This window comes from Borostomias antarcticus (genome assembly GCF_949987555.1).
Source record: "Borostomias antarcticus genome assembly, chromosome: 13".
Lineage (NCBI taxonomy): Eukaryota > Metazoa > Chordata > Actinopteri > Stomiiformes > Stomiidae > Borostomias > Borostomias antarcticus.
Genome location: NC_140246.1, coordinates 9,965,298 through 9,975,297, shown reverse-complemented (window position 1 = coordinate 9,975,297; position 10,000 = coordinate 9,965,298). Strand labels below are relative to the sequence as shown.

Sequence of the window (10,000 nt, the reverse complement as noted above, 5' to 3'; positions counted from 1 at the left end):
TCTTCTCTCTGTCTCTCAGGGAGAACAAACTTCTTCCTGTCCTTCACTGATATAACCCCCCCCCCCTCTCCCCCAGCACATAGAGTCCATGTCATTCAGGCTTACTGTACTCCGACAAAGGCTGCTTATACTTGCTCCACACCTCAGCCCTTTGATAAGTGGTGCAATGACAGGGGATGACAATACACACGCACGAACGCGCGCACACACACACACACACACACACACACACACACACACACACACACACACACATATGTTGTTAGAAGCGCAAGGCATGGATGCACCAGCATGCGCTGGTGGTACTGAGGCCTCTGGGTCTACGTACAGGGGTCAGAGGTCATAGAGAAGGCAAGGAAATCCACAGAGGAGAAGGGGGGGGGCTTAAGTACAGGCAGGTAGAGAGAAAGGAGAGAGGGAGAGTGAGAGAGAGAGGAGGGAGGGGGTAGAGTCAGAGTGTGTGCAGGTAGAGGGAGGGAGAGAGCGAGAAGAGAGAAAGAGGGAGAGGTTGAAAGAGAGGTAGAAGGTGAGAGAGAGGGAGTGAGAGAGAGAGAGAGGTTGACTGGTGTTTGCTGCTGCCAACACCTCAGCCTAGTGTGCGTCTTTGTTCTAAAGATAATGGGCCGTACAGCGCACTCTCACACTCTCCACACACACACACTGCAGCTTAGCTATTCATAGACGAGGGATGGAGAGAGAGAGGGAGGAGGGACAGATGCAGGTAGCAAGGGAGATGGAGTATTGAATAAGTTGTAAGACCCTTTTAAAGGCATATATGAATGGATTGGTTCACAGAAAAGTATCGATCTGACACTGGCTGCGGTAGAACGCTTGATTCTGTTATACTCTGTGAAGTGTGTATGTGTGTGTGTATGTGTGTGCATGCGTGTGTGTGTGTGTGTGTGTGTGTGTGTGAGAGACAGAGAGAGAGAGATAGAGAGTGTTGTTGCACATATTACACTATGCCAAGGCTGCTGTAGAACATTTGATGGTTATACACTGTGAAGTGTGTGTGTGTGTGTGTGTGTGTGTGTGTGTGTGTGTGTGTGTGTGTGTGTGCGTTTGTGTGTGTTGTTGCTGCACACAAGTATGGGTGAAGGCTTGCCATTTCTGTGCCATGGTGAGTAGATGGACTATTGACCTTGAAACAGCACACTGGTTATTTTATGGAATGAGTCCTTGTGCTCCAGAAGGACCTTCCCCATTCACACAAGACACCCACTGCAGTCCAGGCGCTACACCTACCCCCTATTGACTCAATAACAGAATGATATCAGAATGTTACAGTGCATGTGATGGAAGAATGAAAATACACAGGGTACTCGACAGGGAAATCGGTAGTGTGGTAGTTGCCAGGATTTACACAAAAAAAAGGCAGTTTCCGTTGCCAGGTTTGTAATTGGCCTATTTGTCGAGCCTGCGCTGCTTTGAGGGGGGTGGCGCGTTTGAAAAATGGCATTTGTACCACAGTACAATAAGCACCGTGGATTTGGACGCCTCGCACCGAATTGCGTCTGTTGTCTCGAACCTGTGCTGTGCTTTGTGAGCCTGAAGTGAAGCGTAGTGATGCTGCTCTGGAAGTGAAGCGTAGTGATGCTGCTCTGGAAGTGAAGCGTAGTGATGCTGCTCTGGAAGTGTAGCGTAGTGATGCTGCTCTGGAAGTGTAGCGTAGTGATGCTGCTCTGGAAGTGAAGCGTCAGAGTACAGTAAGCCTGAATGACATGGACTATATGTGCTGGGGGAGGGGGGGGGGGTTATATCAGTGAAGGACAGGAAGAAGTTTGTTCTCCCTGAGAGACAGAGAGAAGAGAAGAGGGAGGATGTGAGCATACTGAGCAGAGGTGGGGGAGAGAGAGGAGGAGGGATACCCCCCTGGCTGGTGGAGCAGGGGTGGGGGAGAGAGAGGAGGAGGGATACCCCCCTGGCTGGTGGAGCAGGGGTGGGGGAGAGAGAGGAGGAGGGATACCCCCCTGGCTGGTGGAGCAGGGGTGGGGGAGAGAGAGGAGGAGGGATACCCCCCTGGCTGGTGGAGCAGGGGTGGGGGAGAGAGAGGAGGAGGGATGCCCCTGCTAGAGCTGCAGAGCTGGGCAGGGAGAGAATTCTCCTCTCTCTCTATCTCTCTCGCCCCCTCTCTCTATCTCTCTCTCTCCCCCCTCTCTCTATCTCTCTCCCCCCTCTCTATCTCTCTCTCCACCTCTTTCTCTTTTCATCTCTCTCTTTGTGTCTCTTTCTGTCTCTCTCCCCTTCTCATTTACACACACACACACACACACACACACACACACACACACACACACACACACACACAGTTTTCATTTCAGAAGAAAAGCAGGTGAATGGAGAGAGTCTGACAGTATTTAATAAAGGAATGAAAAGTGAGTGGGAGATGAGGGAAAGAAAAGGGCCCGTGGGGAAGACAACACACACACACACACACACATACACACACACGCATACACACACACACACACACACACACACACACACACACACATACACAGGCACGCGTGCGAGTGAATGGGCACACATACACACGCATGCTTATCTCTGGGGGAACGGGTAGTGAGGTGTTTTCCCCATTTAATTAGAAAGTTTTGTAGGAGACTCATGAATCATGAGACAATAAAACTCAAGGCTGTGAAAGTCGCACACACACGTACGCACGCACACACATACACACACAGGTCCCTGGGGCATGCCCTGTGGTAATTCATTTGTGTGTGTGTGTGTGTGTGTGTGTGTGTGTGTGTCTGTGATCTTCCCCGTTCAGTGATCGTGGCTAAAGTATCTGTGTATTGGTATTCTGCAGTGTTTGTTGAGGCCAGTCCTCTCCACAGAGAGTTATAGTACTGTAGATCCCCTTCACGGCACGCCTTCAACTTTACTGGCTACTACATTTGAAATCCAGCAAGGATTTGTGGGTATTTTTGCCGTTGGGTACCGGGTTGCCCTGAAAGGTCACCCAGTGAATGCGTGTGTTCGTGTGTGTGTGTGTGTGTGTGTGTGTGCGTGTGTGTGTCTGCGTGCGCGCATGGGTTCGTGTGTGTGTTTTACTTGCGTACGGGCACACGAGTGTGTCTGTCCGTGTGTGTGTGTGTGTGTGTGTCTGGTCTCTAGAGGTCTCTGTGTGGCGGTGGTGAGTAAGAGGATCTGGGCTGAGGTCTGGTCTCAGACGCGGCCACGGCGTCTCCCCCCTCCCCATCCCTCCCTCCCTCCCTCCCCCCTCCCGGCTCCCCATGCATTATTCACACCTGGCATGCTCCTCCTGTTTCTCCCTCCACCTCCAACCTCCCTCGCTCTCTCCCTCCACCTCCAACCTCCCTCGCTCTCTCCCTCTACCTCCAACCTCCCTCGCTCTCTCCCTCCACCTCCAACCTCCCTCGCTCTCTCCCTCCACCTCCAACCTCCCTCGCTCTCTCTCTCCGTCTCCAAACTTCTGCTTGAGGTCACGGCGGTTCGCGTTCCACAGTTTGCTGGCGGGGAAAAGCGCTCTGAAAATAGAGTGATTTGAATTTAAAAGAGAGGACACAACGCCAACAAGATGGCGTCACGTAAAAAAAGCAGATAACAGATAACCTGTCGTCTGCTAGCGTCCGCTCACCCACTCCTGTCACAGTGGAGATGTTTGTCGGATGGAGGTGATCTGAGTTACCCAGGGTTAGTATCAGACCCAGACATCTCTCTGATGTCCGAGACCAGGCGGACGCTCCTCCCTGGTTGGACAAGCTGCCGACAGACAGGCAGGGCGCGGTGTCCAATCAGAACAGCAGATTCGGCAGGCTTTGTCCGAACAGGACAACAGTAGCCTGTTCTTTGTCAGCGTTATGGGAGTGTGCACATGCGCGCACGCACGCACACACACACACACACACACACACACACACACACACACACACACACACACACACACCTGCTATAAAATACAAGCCATCCGTTCTCTTGGCTGACAGTCATGTACATGGGCCCACATACGTTTCAGAGTCCCTTGGGCAAAAAGGATCTGGCTGCAGTACTACTGGTTCCCAGTTTGAATCCTCTTCCTCCTCTTCCTCCTCCTCCCCCTCACATCAAAGCTAGCTGCCCCTCTCTCTCTCTGCTATATTTCCAGCACCCCGTGGCTTCAAAATCCAGGCAGGTGTGCGGGGAGCAGAACACTCTCTCTCCTCTCTTTCTGTCTCTCTCTCTCTCTCTCTCTCTCTCTCTCTCTCTCTCTCTCTCTCTCTCTCTCTCTCTCTCTCTCATTCTACCGTGATGACGTGCCCCGCTAGCCACCCCCTTCTCTCCTCTGAATGAACGGTATCCATAGTTAGTATTTATGTACTGCCGTGCGGTCTGAAAGCCGGGCTGATTCCCTACAATAGTCAGATTTTGGTCTGGGCCCTTGGGAGCACACTGCGCACACAATAACGGCCTATCGGTGCATTTTGTTCACACAATGGCCCTTGGTAACGGAATACGACGGGGACACGCCTCTCTCCAACGCCGCTTTGTGCCGCCGTGATAAAGACACAGGTGGCAGCGCAGCGCTCAGCACGCGCGGATAACCCGGACGCCTCCGTGAGGCCGCTAAGCTGCCGGCCTGAAGTAGGAGCCCCGGGATCTGCCTGTGCGGAAAGGGAGAGAAAAAAAATAGGAGATCAGAAATAATTGGTTTCCCCACACGGGGAACGAAGGGCAATGAAAATAGGGTTGTCTCAGATAAATGACTTCCTCCGGAGAATTCCTCCAGCGCCCCCCCCCCCTACACCTGTACCCCCGCCACCCTGCTGTTAGCGTAATGAGACAGAGAAGAGAGGGATGGAGAGAGGGTGAGAGAGAGAGAGAGAGAGGAGGGGGGGGGTCAGCAGGGTTGAGAGAGAGAAGAACAGAATGAGCACAGGAGAGAACGATGGAGGGACAGAGTGGAGGAGTTGATAGAGGAGAGGAAGAACAGAGGAGTTGATAGAGGAGAGGTAGCACAGAGGAGTTGATAGAGGAGAGGAACAAAAGAGTAGAGGAGTTAATAAAGGAGAGAAGAGAGGAGAGGTGATAAGGGAGAGAGGAGAGGAGGGGATAAAAAAAAGAACATGGAGGAATGAGCTTTGCAATTTGACTGTTTGCAAAGATCGCCTGTGAAATACTCAGTATAATCACTGTGAACAGTGCTGTGTGGAAAGCGAGAGAGATAGAGAGAGAGAGAGAGAGAGAGAGAGAGAGAGAGAGAGAGAGAAAGAGAGAGAGAAAGAGAGAGAGAGAGAGATAGGGGACTGATGGTGATTGCTTGGTGCCGATTACCAGCAGCTGAGGCTTTTGGTGATGAGAAGCGCAATATTGCTTAAATAAAGAGAGAGAGGGAGGGAGGGAGGGAGGGAGGGAGGGAGGACCAGCCAGAGAGAGAGAGAGATTTGGAGAACTAGATAGACAGGGGACAGGTTTTCAAATACGCCAGCAGGTATCTGCCTCCCATTATAGAGAGAGGGAGAGCGATAGAGATAGAGAGAGAGAGGGAGGGGCTCATGAGGCCAGCATATATTAAACTAGACAAGCCCTCCAGCTCCAGAAACCTCCAGACTAGTGATTGAGAGTGAGGGTGAAGGAAAGAGAGGAATAGAGCAATGTAAGAGCTAGAGAGAGACAGACAGAGAGAGATAGAGAGAGGGAGGGAGAGAGAGGGGGGGGAGAGAGAGAGAGAGAGGGGGAGAGGGAGAGAGAGAGACAGAGAGAGAGAGAGAGAGAGAGAGAGGCGGGGGAAGAGGGAGAGAGAGAGACAGAGACAGAGAGGGAGAGAGGGAGAATCATCGAAGGTCAATGCTGGCCCCCCTGCCTGGCCCCGGCGCTCAGAGGCAGTTTTTCAAGGAGGGAGACCTGCCACTAACTCACCCTTAGAAGGGGGGGGGGGGGGTTGGAGGGAGAGAGTGAGGGGTGAGAGAGGGGTAGACACCTGTCCTCTTTCACTGACAGCCCCCCCCACCCCCACACCACCCCTCCACCCACCCCCCTCAGCGGGGAGGATAAGGGGCGATTATCCCAGGATGCATCGAGGCGTCGTAGCGGTGAGACACCTCGCCCGCGGCTGAGGGTTCAGACATAGTCTGACTGACCCTGTTAGCCAGGAGGGCTGACACACCAGCACACACACACACACACACACACACACACACACACACACACCACCACAGACGCAAGCACATACACCCACATTGACTTTACCTCAGCTAACACAAACACATACACACACACACACACACACACCAACACTTCTGGGGGAGGGGGGCACAGCTATTCTGATGGCGGACATGCATGCCCACTCTGGTGCGCGTCCCCAGAGCCCTAGTGCTATTTACGGCGTCGGCTGGGCCTGTGCCCCCACCGGGGTCCCACGGGGTGTGTGTGTGTGTTGGGGGGGGTTGGGCAGGTGACAAAGCTACACTCAGCGTGCTAATGCCTTTCCTCCTCACTCCACTCCTGCCGTAGCTAGCGAAGCTAGCACTGTTAGCACTGCAAGACGTGAGCGACCCGAGAGGGGGCTTGGATTAACAGTCAGTCAGTCGGGTCAAATCGACAAGGCCGCGCGGCATTTCGGCGATATGTTTTTTTTCTTCCTTGAGCCGTTGTCTGGGGCCGTCCAAACCCTACAGACGGATACAGACGGCCACACCGGTGGTCCCGTCAGAGAGGTCACGCATCCGTCCCGAAGACCCAAGGTCAACAACGCGCTCCTTCTCTCCGGCCAGATAACGAGCTTTATTGAAATCCGCCCCCTGCTGTGCCCCCGCCCTCGCCTCGCCCCCCCGGATGGCCTAACGTTGGCGGTCCGCTCTGCTAGCGGGTCAGGGAGGGGGTCGCTCATTAGCGTCGCAGCTGTGCCTGAGCGTGTTCTCAGTAGAATGTTTACAACTTCTCTAACTCGGTTTGTTTCATTTTGAACACGCTCTCTCTGACTCTCAGTCTCTCTCTCTCTGTCTCTCTCTCTCTGTCTTTCTCTCTGTTTCGCTCTCTCTCTCTCTCTCTGTCTCTCTCTCTGTCTCTTTCTCTATGTCTCTCTCTCTGTCTCTGTCTTTCTCTCTGACTCTGTCTCTCTCTCTGTGTCTCTCTGTCTCTCTTTCTCTCTCTGTCTCTCTCTGTGTCTCTCTGTCTCCCTGTCTCTCTCTCTCTCTCTCTCTCTCTGTCTCTGTCTCTGGACTCATGTTGCATGTCATCCGTGTGGTTGAGCGGTGAACGTGGAGTCGGTGTTTTGACTAAAAGTCTAACCTGAGGGGCGCGGGGGTCGGGTGGCGGTGCTGCGGGCGCGTGGCCGCCGTGTTGTCACCGCTCTCCGATGTCACTGATGGATATCTGGGTGCTCAAGAGAGGGGACCGTCCCCCGGGAAGGGCGGGGGGGGGGGGGTGGGGGGGTGGCTGCACCACTTACACCGTCACCCACGTGACTTCCTCAGTCCAGTCAAACACGTGACACGTGGCGGGGGAGAGCCCATTTCCTGTTTGCTCCACGAAGAGATCGCCGCGAGACGCGGCGTCAGCGCCTGTGTGTACTGCCGAACGGTCAGCGGGCGTGGGCGGAGGCCTTGTTTCTCCAATCTGCAAATGGGCCTAATGCAAATTCCCAGCATGCAGTAGTAGCCTAACCGTTGGATGATGGTCCCGTCCCTGCGTGGACACGCTTTCTCTGTCCCAGCTTCCTCTGCTAGTTGTTGTGGTGGCTGTCACTCGCCATGCCCAACAGGCCTGGGCTCTGTGTGACTGGCACTGCTGTGCCATCCATCTCCACACACAGGCAAATGCTACAGCTGCAAGTAGAGAACATACTGTACAATGCAGTACTAAGAGTTATCCAGTAGCTACTATAGCTACAGTATCTAGCACTATCCCGTGCTTTGTACTCGGTGTGCATTCTAAAACCAGTGTTGTATTCAGACCCGGCCAATGTCGCTAGCTAGCCCAACTCGCTAATAACCCCGCTAGGTTCTTCCCATTCATTCACAAGGGCACAGGAATGTGTCGCATTGTTTTGTCTCGGAGGCTTTTGCGCGGAGTCTTGGAGTCTGAAATGTGCTTATCTCCAGGCCCCTGCTGGATTTGGCTGGTCCAGCTCCCAATCCTCCCCGAGAGTGTCCTAGAGAAAGAGCCTGTCTTCTCACTCTCTCTCTCTCTCCCCCTCTCCCTCTCCCCCTCTCCCTCTTGCTTTGCCAATCCACTGAGGTCCTGAAATGAGGTCTGTCCCTGTCTCTGCCTGAGGTATAGGGCCACTGCCCATGACTCCCTAGAGGATCTCAGATAATCCGAAATCAATGGACAAGCTTGGCTGGAGGACGAGAGTGCCCACAATTTAAAAGGGTAAAATTGTCACTGACGGAAAGTTAGCGGGGGCTACAACATCATTGAGTATGGATTCAGAAGTTATTTACCGGCTAGGTTCCAGACACACAAGGAAATTAGCAGATAACACTGACTTGACACTGACGTTTTAATCAGATTGAAAGTGAAGTTTCAGGAAGATTTCAGATTTGCACCTACTTATATTTTAACATAATCTAGTCTAATAATTACAAATAATAACTCATTACAAATAATAACTTTGTATTCAATTTCTTAATGTCATTGTTACTTTCACCCTATATAGTAATTCGATCAATAAAGTACAATTGTTTAATTCCAACATCCAAGGCTGAAATGGCCGCTACAAAGATCCAGAGGAAGTGTCAGGTTTTCCATGTGTTCTTTTCCGTACCCCAGCAGCGTGAGGAAGCAGGAGGCCTTCACACCGGAATGGCCGCCCTCTCTCCATCACACATTCTGCTAGCTGTTAGCCTCATGGTGGGCAGTGGCAATACTGTATCAAATGTAGGCGTACTGTAATACAATAAGGAACAATAACATCAAAACGATTCCTCCACGCGTCAGACACATCCCTCGGTGACGCCAGCTGTGATGAACGAAGCACTCTTCTATTGAGGTTTTTCCACACACAAAAAACAACAACAAGTGGGTCTTTATGCTCCATGTTCCTTCACGTTGCTTTCAGTAAATCTCTTTCATCTCATCTGTTCCCCCTGGAGGGTGGAGGCCTGAGGGAATACTCTGTACCGTTTTAGGCCAGTGACTGATTAGAAAGACACCACTGTTCTTTGAGAGTCTCTCTGTTTACCAGAGAAACTGATCCTGACGCTCCACCACTCCTTTTCCCCGACACTCGAGATTCTACAGTGCAGTGGGGTTTGGTGTGTTGACCGTTTTTGGCCACTAGGTGGACATGACTTGGTGAAAGTTTCGCTCTCTGCAGTCAGGCAGGTAGTGGAACTGGAAATGGCAGATGCAGCACAGAAAGCCAGACACGCACACACACACACACACACGCACGCATGCACACACACACACACACTCACGGTGCCAGTATCTCTCCCTTGAGTCATCACTCATTACCATGTGAATGGCTCTAGACAGACAGCCGTGTGTGTGTGTGCGCGTACACGCGCATGTGTGTGTGTGCGTGTGTGTCTGTGTGCGTGTGTGTGTACGTGTGTGGGCCAGATGCATCACCTCCCTCTCCAAGCAATGCAGATTCAGACGGTATTAAGGCGGTGAATCTATTCCACTTGCATAATGTGATAGCAGAGATTAGCATTGTAATCCATTTAGGACAGGGGGCACCTAATCCACTTTATTAATGTTGGAACAGAAGCGTGATACAAGCGACTGTGGTCTGCCACTCAATGATTTAACTCTGCTGCTGAAAACACTGAAAGATATGAATGATCACTGCTGATAATAATCAAGCTATTACAAACGGCCACCATGTTTGTTTGTGATATCCTTGGCACGTCAGGCATGCCAGTGTACATTGCTGTTGCATTGCATTGTTGCATTGTACAGTATGTTTGATAAAAATGCAATGAAATAGTACATAGACTGTGACGTTCTAAAGTCGGCCCGTAAGCGTACTGTACGGTTTAGAACGCGCTGCCCCTCCAGGCCTTGGCTGCGAGGGCATGTTCCACCTCCAGGCCGGCCGGACGCACTGTCC

The 10,000-nt window shown here is 52.2% G+C and overlaps 1 protein-coding gene across 4 annotated transcripts in view; it reads left to right on the top strand.

The window, feature by feature from the left end:
- Window positions 1–10,000, top strand: part of plxna4 (plexin A4) — a 270,310-nt gene that overhangs the window by 140,535 nt on the left and 119,775 nt on the right. The window lies entirely within an intron of this gene.